The sequence below is a fragment of the Bos grunniens genome, chromosome 21, assembly GCF_055505025.1.
Source record: "Bos grunniens cultivar Pamir isolate PY7600 chromosome 21, Bosgru_T2T1.0, whole genome shotgun sequence".
In the NCBI taxonomy this organism is placed as follows: Eukaryota; Metazoa; Chordata; class Mammalia; order Artiodactyla; family Bovidae; genus Bos; species Bos grunniens.
In genome coordinates this window covers 37,423,229-37,438,815 of record NC_141185.1, presented here as the reverse complement: position 1 = coordinate 37,438,815, position 15,587 = coordinate 37,423,229, and the positions used below count along the sequence as shown (strand labels likewise).

The 15,587-nt window shown below is 57.2% G+C and overlaps 1 protein-coding gene across 1 annotated transcript in view; it reads right to left on the bottom strand.

Annotated features, from left to right (window-relative positions):
* Nucleotides 1–9,197, bottom strand: part of LINGO1 (leucine rich repeat and Ig domain containing 1) — a 218,891-nt gene extending 209,694 nt beyond the window's left edge. The window contains exon 1 of the mRNA XM_086363930.1: nucleotides 8,179–9,197. The gene's annotated coding sequence lies outside the window, so the exon portion shown is untranslated. The remainder of the gene's footprint in view (nucleotides 1–8,178) is intronic.
* Between the last annotated feature and the right edge of the window lie 6,390 nt (nucleotides 9,198–15,587).

The following is a 15,587-nucleotide window of genomic DNA, read 5'->3' as shown; positions in this document are numbered from 1 at the left end:
AACCCCAGGCCTCCTGCATTGAGAGCTCAGAGTCTTAACCACTGGACCACCAGGGAAGCCCCCGGATTAGAGATGTTGATGCTGGCTCCATCCTCATATGACCACTACCCTCTCTGAGCCTCAGGTTGCTGCTCCCCTGCCCCACCCCCATCAACCAGAAATAACGACAAGTCAGGGACTGCTTAGGCATCTCATTCAAAGGCACAGTGTTACCCCACAGAGACTGAAATCCCCACTTAACAGATGGGAAAGCTGAGACCCAGGCCAGGAGAGACTGGAAGCAGAACATGGAAGGGATGTGAGAGTGAGCGAAAGCTCCCCTTCACCCCCTCCCTATCTCTCTACCCCAGCCCTGGCAGCGCGAATCTAAGAGAGGATCGCCAGCACCTCCCTTTCTCTTGTTCCTGTTCACGAGCATCCTGGTCAGGAGTAAATGACCATGATCGCAATCTCCCAGCCAGGCCCAGCTGACCCACACCAACGCTGGCCAGGCCCGCCTCCGCCAGTCAATAACGGAAGAGTTATCAGTGCCCCAAATAATCAACTGCTAATTGCTGGATGCCATGCAATTCATCGGGGAGAGTTATGTGTGGCCAGTGACTGGGCATCACCCCCCTGGCCTGGTGGAGCCTCCCAGAGGAGAGAAGGCCTCATGTGTAGTGAGCATCTCAGCAGAAAAGCCGCCAGTAACTCAGAGCTTCTCAAAGAGATGTCCTGGGCTCAGCCGGAATCTCCAGACCCAAAGAGGAAGAGGAAGAGGCAGTGGCCACAGAGGCTCTGAGGGATGGGCCACATGCCCTGGTCAGCCCATCTGGTCCCAGGTCCCTGGATCTGCCAGGTGCCCAGGATGAATAAGCCCAGTCCTTGCCACGAAGGCATTCCCAGGCCATGAGGACAGACCAACTGCCATGTATCGCAGGCCTTGCACACAGTAGGCCTCACATACAGTAGGCGCACAGCAAGTGTTTGCAAAACGTAAAGCAGATACGCTGCTCTGAGTTCTGAGGAAGGAAAAGCTGCTCCCACCTAGGGGGACCAGGAAAGTGAAAGGGAAAGTGAAGTCGCTCAGTCGTGTCCGACTCTTTGCGACCCCATGGACTGTAGCCTATCAGGCTCCTCCGTCCATGGGATTTTCCAGGCAAGAGTGCTGGAGTGGACTGACATTTCCTTCTCCAGGGGGGTCTTCCAGACACAGGGATCGAACCCGGGTCTCCCACATTGCAGGCAGACGCTTTACCATCTGAGCCACCAGGGAAGCCCAGTGGTAGGACCAGGGGGCCAGGAGGGGTTTCTAAACACAGCATTTGGGCTGAGTGTGGAAAAGCGGGTGGGATCTGTGGGCAGAGATGGAGGAAGGACTCAGGTTGGGGGGTGGTCATCAGGGTGAACCCCTGGAGGAAGGAAAGCCACAGCGCGTGAGAAGGGGAGAATGAGTGGCATTGGGTAGAGCCTAACTGCACAGAGGACTATGGAACGAGATGGCTGGGTGCAGGGAGAATCGGACTTTGCAAAACACTGAGGGGTCCAGACGCCAGTCTGAGGAACAGGGAGCCCTTGGAGGATGCTGAGTGGGAGCGTGACAACCAGCATGTGTTTGGAAGGACCGTTAAATGTCACAGAGTCCACAGTTGCTGGCAGGTTCCGCCCCACGAGGGCGGGGGCTAGTCTTACTCATCTCTGTCCCCAGAGCAGCCAGCACAGCCGGGCCCAGAGGAAGCACCCAACAAGAGAACCGCTGAGCGATCACAGGACCCGCAGATGTAGGACGGGGGACGCCTGGCCTCGCAGCTGTGGAAGATGATGTTTGTATCAAAACATGTATTTACAGTAGAGTCCCAAACACAGCCTTGGGAGGCAGGCAGGGAGGGGATTATCTTGCACTTACAAAGAGGGATGCTGAGGCTCAAAGAGGAACACACGGTGACCTGGCCAAAGCCACACAGCTGGGGGAGCCCAGTGTTCTCTGCAGAAGAGAGCCCCGAAGGCGGTGCCCTGCTTGCCTGGGCAGGGTCCAAGGGTGCCCAGAAGGTAAAGGCTCCCCACTCCACGCTCCCTGACACACACACACACCCATCCCCACCCCTACCCCATATTGGACAGACATTTCATTGGAGAAATGCCCCAATCACTGCCTCACTGAGCATCCCCCACAGTAACCCCAGCTGGGATTGGCTGTCTGTCACCATGGCAGCCTGTCCCTGCACCTGTATCAGAGACAGGGCTAGGCAGAGACTCTCTAGAATCCCCAAGCTCGGTCTAGACAGACTTCGTTGAAGACAGACCCACTTCTCCCCAGCCTCCACTCCCCCGAAGTCTGGGACCCATATCAAGGCAGCAAGAGTCCTGGACCAGGAGTCCAAAGACAGGGTCAAGGCCAACTCACTGTGTGACTCTGGAGAATCGCTTGCAAGTTTCTTCATCTGTGAAATGGGATGGTGCTCTCTGCCTACTTTACAGCATGCCATGGAGACTAAATGAGGGATGGAGTATAAAAACTGACTTATAAAATTATAAATTGGGCTTCCTAGGTGGCATTAGTGGTAAAGAACCTGCTGGCCAATGTAGGATATGCAGGAGACATGGGTTTGGTCCCTAGGTCAAGAAGATCCTCTGAAATGGCAACCCACTCCAGTATTCTTGCCTGGAAAATTCCAAGGGCAGAGGAGCCTGGTGGGCCACAGTTCATGGGGTCACAAAGAGTCAGACACAACCGAGCATGCACTTACCACATAAAATTATAAAGCAAATTTTTTCCTGAAAAATAAGGCTCCTCTTTACTTCAGCCTAGAGACTGAAACTCCAACAGAACTCACTTCTGTCTCCCAGCAGAGGGCAAAACATGACTGACACTTACTGAGATTCTTCAGTGTATCAAGCTAGTGCATGCTTTATATGTATTATTTCAAAGTATGCTAATGACACCCCAAGAAGGTAGGTTATCATTCTCACATAAGAGATGAGGAAACTGAGGCCAGAAAAGTGATTTGCAGAATTCAGACTCAGTTCCAGATGGTTCCCATGCCCAAGACAAGCCCTTTTAATCACACCAGACTGAACTGAGGGGCCCATTTCCATACTCCAAAATCTCAAAACTACAGAATCAGTGATCAGGGTAAGGCTGCATGTCACATCTGAGCTGCGTGTCACACACATATACTCCATTCAAACCTGAGACCCCGATATCAGAGGCGCTGTGCTACCCACGGCCTGTGGACCAGCAGGGCCAGAGGAGTGGCATGGGGAATGGGGGTGAGGTGTCTGGCACAGCTGGTCCTGAGTTAATTGGATCAGTCCTGGGCATGGAGCCGCCTGTCCGGCTGCCCTGGCAGATGGGTGCTGAGACTGGGCCACCTGCCAAGGCCCAGCTTCCATGTCCAAACCAACCTAGACACTGAGGTTCCACTTTGGCCTCCTCCCGCCCTGACCCTGGGGGTGGACAGTGCCCTCATAGATCCAGAAGGCCAGAGTGGCAGCCGCTATCCCTCCTGGGTGGCGGGCTCCTCCCCTGATGTGGCCATATGGCCCCATACTCTCCCTGACAGCTGGACAGTTGAAGCAAGTGCCTGAGGAGCCCTCTGTGAAGGCCCCGAAGCCCCGGGCACCCCACCCAACCCTGCCCTACAGGCCACAGGCACAGCCAGGAAAACCCCCGGCTGGAGCCCCTGCCCCCAACTTGCTTTATGACCTTGTGTGAGTCACTGCCCCTCTCTGGGCCTCCAATTCTTCCTCCGTCAAATAGCGATGCTGACCAGCCCTCTACCGCTTCCCCTTGCATTCCACTTCCCAGGTCACTGACTTCCACCCAAATTCACTCCAGGTCTCCAGGAAGACAAACTTATCCATTTTACGAACATAAAAACTGAGGCCCAAGGAACTTCAGGAACTTGCTCAAGTGCGCACAGGGGAAGGGCCAGTAACAAAGACACATTTATTGACACCAGATGCCTGCCGACTCTGGATGCCCAGGAGGTGGGAATGGTGGCGCCAGAGGCCCTGCCTCACTCTGAAGGCCTGTGTCACTCCACCTGACTCCCCACCCAGCCCAAATTTCTTCCTCCTCCATCGGAAGAGGAACCACGCACAGCCCCTTGGCCATCCCAGCAAAGGCTGGCAAGGCCCCTGGCCCTGCTCTTGTCCCCACCACCAGCCTGCACTCCCAAAGCAGCTCTAGGACGGCTGCCCTGCCTCTGGCTCTCCCAGCCAACACTCCCACGACCACCAGAGGGAGCGGTTTAAATTGCAAATCTGATCGCGTCCCTCCAGAACTTCACCCCTACAACCTCTGAATACGAAATCAGCCCACACTCCTCAGCTGGGCACTCAAGATCCTCCTCCGTCTTGTGCCAACCTGCTCTGTGCCTGCTGTGCCCCTGCAGGAACCACTCCACTGCAAACACGTTCCCCCGTGCCTGGCGCCTCCCACCGCCAAGCCTTTGCTAACACTATGCCATCTGCCTGGAAAGCCCTCACTCAGTCGCATCCTCCACTCATTCACTTATCCAGCACATTTCCTGAGTATCCACCAAGTGTCAGAAATACTTGAAAAGGTCAGCCCTTCTGGGTCCATCTGAAACAACCCGTTGCCAGCCTCCCTTCCCTGTACCTTGCGGGGCCTAGCCCAGCCTGCCTTATACCCAGGGGTGTGGGTCCTTGTCTGTGACTCCTTTCAGAGCTCATCCAGGGATGGACCCAGGTTTGTCATAAGTACCCTCAGTATGAGCTCCCAGGCCTCAAAGCAAGAGAGGCCCCCAATATGGAGTGATCCCCAGGTGGACAGTTCCAGGCAGTGAAGAGCAAGGCCAAGTGAGACACGGTTCCTGGGAGCAGATATTGAGGCCTTGAAAGCCCACAAAAGAGAATCTGATTGGCCAGGGTGGCCCCCAGTTTCCCACAAAGGAGGCCTGAGTGGTCAGGGGTAACTTTACCCTCTCAAGTTACCCCAAGGCCCAGACCAATCAACGACTTCTCACTGTGTGCTTAGTCGCTGTCGTGTCTGACTCTTTGTGGACTGTAGTCTGCCAGGCTCCTCTGTCCATGGGGATTCTCCAGGCAAGAATACTGGAGTGGGTTGCCATGCCCTCCTCCAGGGGATCTTCCCAACCCAGGGATCAAACCCAGGTCTCCTCATTGCAGGTGGATTCTTTATCATCTGAGCCACCAGGGAAGCCCAAGAACACTGGAGTGTAGCCTACCCCTTCTCCAAGGGATCATCCCAACTCAGGAATAGAATTGGGGTCTCCAGCATTGCAGGCGGATTCTTTACCAGCTGAGCTACCAGGGAAGCCCACTTATCACTGAGTTTGTTATAATTTAAAACACAAACACACCAGGGTCAGGGCCTGGATGGACAAGGAAATTAAGGAGGCCACGCAGAGCAGGACTCCTTCCCAGTCAGGAGGTTTAGAGCAGGGAGTGGTCATCTTCCTACAGGAGGCAGCCAGTAGGGGCTGGGAGCACCTGACGGGGCTTTCACCCCTGACCCCCAGATCAGGGGCCAATGAGGTTCCATGTTCTCTCTCTCTCCTTGGCTTGAGGCCCCATATGGAGGACTCACCCTGCTGGAGTCAGTTGGGGATGGGGGATTGGGGTAGGGGTCAGAGAACCAGGGCAGGGTTCAAGCAGGTCTTGATGACAGGGGTGGGGCCAAGGAGACAGCTGGCTATGTTCCAGCCGCTTGGGTACCAACCAGAGCATCAGTCAGGTCAACACAAAGGAGCAAATGTCCAGAGCTCAGGGAGCCACAGGAGGATAAAAGGGTAAAGAGGTGGGGGGCAAGGGGGTCGGGGGGGCAGGGGAATGACAGCTAAGAAAGACCGAGTCAGCTCAAGCTGGCAGAAAGGAAGGGGCAGAGGCAGAGAGAGGCTGCCCCAGAGTGAAGCCAGCAAAGTGGCTGAGGGAGCCGCCACAGAACCCAGTAGACCACCCCCACTACCCCCAGCATTCCCACCCCCAGATGAGCTTTGGTCACTTCTGGACAACCACTCTTCCCCCCTGAGGTCTTCAAGGGCCCGAGTGACCCTGGGGATAAGTCCAGGGCATCATCAGGACTGGGCTGGGGAGAATGGGCACAGACACCTGCCTGGAGCTGAGAGCTACTCTAGCTGCCTGTGTCTCAGGTGGGCCACTTGGGAAGGAAGTGGTCCCCATAACCATCAGGCCCTATCCCCACCCCCAGTGCACATTTGGACCTCTGTGTGGGGAGCCCATTCACCTGACGGTGAGCTCTTTGGCCCAGAAAGGGACTCCATGGGAGAGACCTCAGAATAGGAGGAAGGGTTCCAGGATCCAAGCAGGAGGACAACGACAGGACCTAGAGTGTCAGGCTAGCACTCTGATCCCCAGAATGACACTGACATCCCAGTGCCAAGGATTATAGGTTTGCAAACCATCAAGCAGAGACCAGGCGGACTCTGGGGTCTGCCCAGATGAGGCTGGGATCAAACCAGGAGAATCAGGCTGACAACGGCTGTGCCTATCTCCCCAACCATCTGGACAGTGTGTTGGTCACAGCAGCAAGAGAGCTGCCCTGGGGAGACCCTCCAGCAGCAGATCCCCAGAGCCCTGCTGCCAGGTCAATAAAGAAGGCTTGAGGGCCCTCCCTGCGCCCTCCCACCTCAGCAAAGATAAGGGTTAAAGGATACCTTCATGGTGCAAGGGACTGACTGCCATTCCCCTAGCTCCATCTCTGCCTCAACATCCTCCTCTGAAACGGAGAGGAAACGTGCCCACGGCCCCTCCCTTCTCACAAGGCAGCAGAGAGATCGCGGAGCAGCAGTGGAGGTGGAAGTAGGTCTAAGCCTGAAAACTTGTAGATATTACCATACCCCTTAGACTCAGGGAGATACAGACCGGCCCAACATCACCACCCTCCACCCAGCATCGAGGCTGAGAACAAGACTTCTGACCCCACGGGCTCACACACTGAGTGCCAGGGAGCGAGGCACATGGACAAGGGCGGCTGAGAAACTCGGCTGCTCCATCCCAGAATCCCAAGCTGAAAGGAAAGACGGGGAGCAATCAGAGAAGGCTTCCTAGAGGAGGAAGAATCTGCTTGGAAGCAGGGAGAATTCAGTAAAGTGGAGGGGCCTGCAGGGAGCCTCTTTCCCTTTCTTGGGCCTCTCCCTCCTGGAACACTGGCCTCCCTGGCCTCCCGCACCTCTCAGGGCACCATCCTGGACTACCCGACCATCCTACCTTTTACTGAAGAGGCAGGGCTGGCACTGGGGGCAGAGGGGGTGGGGGTAGGGGTAATTGGTAAGCTTGGCAGAGGACAGGAATGCCAGAAGATGGAGGTGAGGATGGGGGCACAGCACAATCAACCACATCACAGAGTGAGGCAGCAGGAACATGGTTCCAAGAAAAGCAGGGGGGTGGGGAGGGGGGGAGGGGCGGGGCGGCACCAGGCTGGGGGCCTAGTGATTCCCCTTCCAATCCCTAGGCTCTTGGGAGCTCCTTGGGGGCCAGGGCTGATGGGATGCACTTTCCTGGCAGTTCCCTTCTTCCAGCCGCCATCCCACGGAGCAGAAGGAGCAGGGTCACACACACACAGAGGCACGTCTCCCAACTCCCAAACCTCAAACCCGCGTCCTCAGCCTGGGTGCAAAGATGACCTCGCGGCCGTGAGGCCGGGAAGCCGTCGCCCCGCGGTCCCATCTGACCCTGGCAGGGTCACGGGAATCCAGCGCCCCCAGCGCCTCCAGAGCGACGCCGCGGGGCTGAACCGGTGTCCCCGAGAGCCAGCGGCTGCGTTGATAAAGTGGATGTTCCCCCTTGACCGGCCGGGCGGCACGGCACGCGGCCCATTCCTCCCTCGCGTTCTCTCCGAGAAAGGCCGGAGTTCCACCATTAAAGCGCCTCCATCCTCTGCCCCCACACGCAAAGTTGCTCCAAGTCGCCGGGATTCTGATGGCAGGTGATGGTTAGGCGGGGCCGCGCAGCGGGCGAGAGCGCGGTCACGAACCGGGGTGCTGAGCGCGCTCCCCTTCAGCTCCACGCGTGCACCCCCCTCACAACGGGCGCGCACCCAACACCCCACCTCCCACCCGCTGCCCCTGAGGCTCCCGCCCAATCAGAGGCCGCGCACGCGGCGCTGCCGGCGGGCAGACACCCCAGCTTCCCGGCCTGCGCCCCCGCGGCCCCAGCCCCGCCACAGCATCCCTCCTGCCCAGCCACACTCACCGTCCAGGGCGCGCAGTCGGCGCGCAGCTCCGCTCCGGGGCCGCATTCCCCCGCTGGGCTCCTCTCTGGTTCCCGCTCCGGCTCGGGTTCCCGCTACGCAGGGCTCGACTCTGAGATGGTGGCCGCGGCAACGAGCGAGGCAGGGAGGGCGTGTGCGCGAGTGTATGTATGTGTGTATGTGTATGTGTGTGTGTGTGTGCGCGCGCGCGGTGCGTGTGCGTGTGCACGGGAGGGCCCCGCGCTCCCCTGCGCGCCCCGCTCCTGCCTCCAGTTCTCCACACTGCGATGCCAGCAGAATCCCTAACGCGCGCTCCCAACTGCCTGGGCGCTCACACTCGTGCACACACGCGCACACCTGGGCGCGCACACACCCCCGCCGCCGCACAACCGGCTCCGCACTCCCGACTCTTGCCCTCCTGGGGCGCTCACAAAGGCCCCGGCCCGCCGGGAGCCCCCGGAGCGCGGCCCGCGGAGCCTGCGGAGTGACCCTGCGGGCCTACCGGGCTGGCCCCGCCTTAGACCCTCCGGTGTTCCCAGAGGGGCCCCCTCGGGCGTCCCTGCTGCTTCACCCTGCCGGCCCGGCCGCGGCCGTGCTCTCCGCCTGATCTCCGGCCCCGGCGCCTGACTCCGGCTTCTGCTGCTCCCACCCAGAGGCGCGGGCTCCCTGCTCCTCGCCTGCGCCGCCGCCCGCAGCCGCGTGCTCTCCCGCTCCTTTCTTTCCCTCTTTTTCCCTCTTTTCTGTCGCTGCCTCTCCTATCTCGTTTCCCTTCTCCCACCTGCACCCGCCCGGATCCCGGTCCGTCTCTCCGGCTGCCTCTCCGTCTATCTTGCCGACGCCCTCTCCCGCGCCGCCGCCTCCTCTCCACCGGCCTGCGCTGCCCTCACATTCTCCGCATTACACTGGGGTGCCGCCCGCCACTCGCCGGGCCCAGGGTTCCGGCGCACAGTGGGCGGCGAGGGGACCCGCCGCGCCCGGGCCCCACCGCCCCCTCGGCTCTCCGCCCGCTCCGCGGCTCCGCGCTCCGGCCTGGCGGGCGGCGACGTCCCGCGCTAGCCTCGGCTGTCGCTGACAGCTCCCATCTCGCCCGGGCTTAAAGGGATAGCGCACCGGGCTCGACCTGCCCCACCCGGGGGCGCCGAGGAGGGCGGCCTCGTGCGCCGGCACAGTCCGGGGCGATGGTGCAGCCGGGGCCGTGCGGGCGGCGCCCGGTCCGCCGAGGTTGAGCCCGGCCCTCCGGGGCTGGAGGGTGAGTCAAGGAGACCTGTGGACCGCGCCATCCAGGGGGCGCTCAGTGCTTGTTGGCTGCTAAGCCTAGGGGCACGCTGGAGGTGTGGGGCGGTGCAGGTTGGGCGCCCGGCACTGCGGGGCGGGGGGCAGGAGGGATCAGGGAAGCAGCTGTCCGGATCTGAGCACAGGATGAGGACACCTGTCATGCCGAGAGGACAGGGCTCACAGGATGGCCTCCCACTCTTGGGCTGTGTGACCTTGGGCAAATGCCTGCCTCTCTCTGACCTCAGTTTACACTTCCTTGGAAGGACATTGAGTTCCATCATCTCTGGGGGCTCTGATTTGGTAGTATCAATAGGTCCCTCCTTCCTGTAAGAGCAGGAAGTATGACGGAACTTTGCGGGGTGCAGGCGGTCTGGAAAAGCTCTTGAAGGAGTTGACATTGAAGCTAGGTATTGAAGGATGAGTAGGAGTTGACTGGGCAGAAAGAGCATCCCATTTCAAGAGGATATGCAAAGACCTAGGTGTGGGAAGCAGAAAAGGATGCCAGGTATGATTCCTGGGTCGGGAAGATCCCCTGGAGAAGGGATAGGCTACCCATTCCAATATTCTTGGGCTTCCCTGGTGGCTCAGCTGGTAAAGAACCCACCTGCAATGCGGGAGACCTGGGTTTGATCCCTGGGTTGGGAAGATCCCTTGGAGGAGTGCGTGGCAACCCACTCTGGTATTCTTGCTTGGAGAATCCCCATAAACAGAGGAGACTGGCAGGCTACAGTCCATGCGGTTATAAAGAGTCAGACACAACTGAGTGGCTAAGCACAGCACAGCATATTGGGGGGTGTGGGGGGAGGAGGCGAAGAGAAGCTCTAATAGCCTTGAGTTGAGGAGTTTCAACTTTGTTCAGGGGTAATAGTGGGGATGACACAGTCTAGGGAGAAATCCTGCTCATCCTTCAGCCATCACAGATGCATTGCTAAGGGCTCCCCAAATCCAGGAGCATTTGAAGGAGACCTCCTCTTTCCTGTTCTTAAGCCAAGTCCCAACCTCTGCTCCCAATCTCTCCAGCCAGACGCAGCACAGCCTCCCCCTGCTGACCGGAGCTGGAAATGAAAGAAGCCCAGGCCTGGCTGTGGTGGTGCTGTGAGTCCTGGAAGGGTCAGACTTTAGCACCCACCCACCAAGGTGCCCTGCAAAGACCCCAGACTTAGTTGTCAAGTCATGCCCAGTGCCAGTCCCAGCCTCAGTGTCCTCTTCTGTACAATGGGAATAAAAATACTCAGCCACCAAGGAGGTTGGCAAAGAATTCCTGAGGAATGATACACAAGTATGACCCCGCATACAGGAAGCATTCAGCGAATGTCCCTTTCCTTCCACACACCTGGCCTTGGCTCTGTGGACCACCCCCAAAGTGCTTGCTGTCTCCCTTTTCCCTCCTTCCCTGGCCATTTTCCTTCTGCCTTCCTACCAGACTTTCCGGGGGCCTCAAGGGAAATGAGCTCATGGCTGTTACCTGCTCTGGCTCAACACACCTCCTGAGGAGTCTTCCCAGGGCTTGCAGGTGGACCCTAGGGAAGCCAACCAGAGACAAACAGCCTTTCCCCAGAGTCCCTGACATCCAAGCAGAGTAGCAGTCTACATCCCCTTCCATTTCTCCCACTCTCCTATGCTGGAAGCCACACAGCCTTTGTGCTTGTGCTTGTGCTTGGGAATTTATGTCCCCAGTTTTGCTGTGCAACATCAGATAAGTAGCACACCCTCTCTGAACCTCAGTTTCTTTCCTAAGTATGGGACAAGCTGGTGTGCCCAAAAGGGGCAATGAACATACGTCTAAGTCGTTTATTTTCCCTCAACAAGTCCAGGCCATGTCCCTTTATCCAGAAATTCTTCAGAGAGGCAGACAGATACAAAAGACTCTTGGGACCCTCAGATGTCCTGCCCTTGTGCTAGTGACCAGGAGCTATTACTGCCTTTGCCTCCCAGCAGGCTTTACAGAAAGTCGAGGCATGAATATGAACAGACACATGGAGGAATCACTCCCCACTGCCACAGCAGCAGAGTTTAGGGGCCAGGCCAGTGTGGGCAGCTCCAGGAAGATGCTCCTTCATGCGAAGCTAAGAACTAGCTGCTTTCTGCCACACGGGCTGAGTCAGTGCCCCTACTGATGTTTGCTCACAGCTCCTCTGCTGTTTTCGTCTGGGTCCACAGGCCAGTGGGGGAAGACTTTGGCTGCTCCCCAGACCCAATCACTAAGTCAGGTCTGGCCGGGGGCTAAGTGGCCTGCATGGAATCCCAGGAGACAGTGGGCATTTCCTGCCGGCCTTCTCAGTCAATAACTGGCTTCCTGAATCAGGGTGGGAAATAGGGTCGCTAAGAGAGAAATGTCCCACCCAGTCAGGCTTTCTCCTTGCTGTCTCTCATCCCACCTCCCCACCTCCAAGTCTTTTCCCACCTGTCCTACCACCTCTTGGCTTCCCCAAATTCATCCACCTCTCAAGTCCTTCCATACCTAGACGGCTTCCTCTGAGAACTCCCTGCCCCCTCCAATCTCTCTCCTCCTTTGTACTCTTAACCTACTGTGTGTCAGGAGTTTTCATTCATTGGTTCATCTTTACACTAATTCTGGTGTTATCATTCTCATTTCAGAGAAGAGGAAGCCGAAGTTTAGTGTGTACTTCCAGGATTTGAACTGAGTGCCATTTTCTTCATTCTTTCCACAAACATTTGTTGAGGGCTTGCTCCATGCCAGGCTCCAGGCCAGGTGTAGGGAATACACATCAGAGGACCTAGAGTCCAGAGAAAGACAGAGAACACCTTACATTGCAAAGAAACGTAAAATCACAACTAGGACAAGTGCCGTGAAGCTCTGTGGAGCTATTTGGTTGAGGCACAGTCTGGTCTTGAGGGTCAGAAAAGGCTTCCCACAGGATGTGACGTTTTGACCTAGCTCCAGAAGGTTGGGTAGACATTAACTTGGAGCAGTCAGGGGCCCCAGAGAGAGGGAACAGCTTGTGTAAAAGCCCTGTGTTGAGAGGAAGGAGAGAAAGGCCCTGTGGCCAGAGCATAAGGAGAGGGGATTAGAGATGGGGCTGCATGGGGCCAGGGCACCAGGTTCCAAGGGACCCCATAAGGAGTTGAATGTTTAGCCTGGTGGCTCTGGGCTGGCCCTGGAGGTTTGAAGCAGAGGACAGTGCCTGTTGTTCCTCCAACTGCTCCCCAGTCCACCACTCAGCACCTTTGCACCCAGGGACCACTTCCACCCCTTTCCTCTGATGCCCCAGCCCTAGCACAAGGTGCGACATGCTGAGGCTCAGACTTGCCGCTGAACTGACAGCTTGGTAAGCCAGGCCAGGGAGAGACAGGAGACCTTGGCTTAGCCTTCACCTGGCCTCTGGCTGAATAACTTTGGTCAGCTCCCACCTCTCTCTGTCCCTCATAACTGTAAGTCAAAGATTAGACTGATTCCTTTGCCATCTCTGGTTGATCCTGTAATAAGCAAATGGAAAAGACTCAACAGTCAAAATGATCCTGCCTGAGCCAGAGGATTCAAGGCCTAGAGCCCTGCAGGGGTATGGAGTAGGGTGCTTCTTGGGGTCTGCTGCTGGCCCAGTGCCGTCCCATCTCGCCTCTCCTCCTGAGCTTATCTTCCCAAATGAAGCACTCCAAGGGGGCTTTCCTCCTCCCCTCCACCCCAGCATGGCCCATGCCCTCACCCACTTCTCCCCCATCAGATGTTTGGGAATCACTGTTGGCCTGTAAGAGCTGAATTGGATTCCTTGCACATTTGGTTTTCCCATCTGTAAAAGGGTGTCATCCTTTCCCCTCCTATCTCCCTGGGAGAAGAGAGGATGAATAAACGGCTTATTGGTATAACCTCCACCTTCTCTATCAGGGGCACTGCTCCCTTGCCAAGTGTCCTCCTGGGACCGTGATGTCAACAGCACTGGGGGAAACAGACACACCAAGTGACCTCTGATTTTTTTTAAATATTTGTTTATTTATTTATTTTTGGCTAGATGGGGTCTTAGTTGTGGCACACAGGCTTCTCTCCAATTGTGGTGCACAGAGCTCAGTAGCTGTGGTACTCAGGCTTAGTTGTCCCAGGAAGTGTGGGATCTTAGTTCCCTGATCAGGTAATCAAACCCAAGTCCCCTGTGTTGAAAGGTAGATTCTTAACTACTGGACCACCAGGGAAGTCTCCCAGCTGACCTTTTAAAACCTCCCCCAGAAGACCATAGCCAGCTGCCCTCCCCAAGGACACCACACACCTCCCAATAGGAAGTCCAGGGAAGGGTGACTCTTGGGGTGCCACCTTCCCTCTCCCAGTGCTCCTATGTGGGTCCAGACAACAGCTGGAGGGGGCCACTTCAGCACTTGCTCCCTCTCTGGGCAGCAATGCCCTCTGCCCTGTGGGAACCTCGCTCCTCTGAGTTGTACTTGCTGCTCTGATCGGCCTTATCTTTTTAAGGGTCCATCATAAGGATGCTGCCCCCAGGTCAGCCGCAGCCCAGGCCAAGTCAGTTCACAGTTCTGTTCTATCAGCTTTTTCTACGACAATCACACCTACCTGTAAGTGGGGAAGCGGTTTGCTGTCCACAAGTCTATCCCGTGTGCCTTCTCCGCAAAGCCTCACTACAGCCCAGGAAGTGAGAACAAGGATTGGCCTCACTTACAGATAAGGAAACCGAATCGCAGGGTTGTGACCAGTACAGACTCTGGGGACCTGCAGCCCATCACAGTCACCTGGGGGGTGGCAGTCAGGAAAGGAGGATGCCAAGGGCAGCAGGAGAGGTGGTTGTTGGGGATCTGGTGGAGAGGTGACGCTGCCTATTACTGAGACATGGGATTGGAATTGCAGTTTGGGAGGCCAGTGAGGCAGGGGGTGTTTAAGGACCTGAGCGTACGCACAGTTTGGGGGACAGACCTACACTTCGGCTCCCACTCACAGGGGATGTGTTCTGTGCCAGGCCCTGGGGGGCCCGCTCCTTGGGGAACTCACAGGCTGTAGGCAGACAGGCACATCCACAGAGGAAGGCCAAGGTTCTGAGTTCTGGAGTGGTAGGCACTGTGTCAAGGTGGCTGGCAGGATCACAGAACTAAGAGTCAGGAGCCCATGGCGCCTGGGCCTGAGCCTCAGAAGAGATGAGGGGGCTTCCCACGCTCACCTGGGCTGGTGTCCATAGGATCAGGCTCTCCCAAAAAGGCTGTGGATTGGCTGCCCTTGAAGGGCGCATAGGAATTCACTGGGCAGGGGAAGGGGGCCTGAGGAGGCCCCAGTGCAAGCAGAGGTCACCTCTGAGTCCTCAGCACCCATCAGCCCGGGCCTGGCTACTGCAGGCATTTAGGGAGCATGTGCTGGCCAGTTGGATGGTGTTTGAATGAAAGAAGGAAGCCAGGGAGGGAGAGCGGGAGGGAGGGAGAGAAAAATGGAGTGAGGACTGCTGAGAACAGACAGAAAAATAAGAAAGCACCCACACTGTCAAGGAAGGGGCAGGAAAGCAGATAGGGCAGGGCAGGGGATCAGAGCCGGGTCACCAAGGTCCTTGAATGTCATGGGAGGTGATCACTGTACTTTGAAGGATTTTAAGGTGAGGCAGATGATCAGATCCAAATTTGTGGACACTCCCTCCAGCTCCTGTGTAGAAGATAGATGGAGGGGTAAAATTGAAGGTCAGAGCCTGGAGAAACAGCCAATGGGGTCTTCCAGGTGAGGGGATGGGGTGGGATGGAGGGTAGATACTTAAGAATTCAAGAAGCAGGGCTTGGTGAGTGTCTGAGTGTGGAGGTGAGGAAAGGAGGGGCCCCCCATGGCCTCTCAACACAGTTTCCTGTGAGCTGACCCCTGCCAGGCTTCGCGACTTTGTTCCCGGGAACCCTCACACCCACCTCCCTGAGGGTCTGCACTGTGTAGGGGGCACCACGGTGCACGGCTTGAACCCCCTTCAGGCTGAAGCACTCCTCGGTGTCGCTGGGAGTGTTGAGGCTGGCTGGCCGGCCACAGATGAGCCCCTGCCCCTCAGCTGAAGAGAGAGGCTCCGTGCCCAGGGCCTTGCCTCTCTAGGGGCAGCTGCATCCAACAAATGACCAAAAGTGAAAGTACTAGTCACTCAGTTGTGTCTGACTCTTTGTGACCCTATGGACTATATATAGCCCATGGGCTTCTCCAGGCAAGAATACTGGAGTA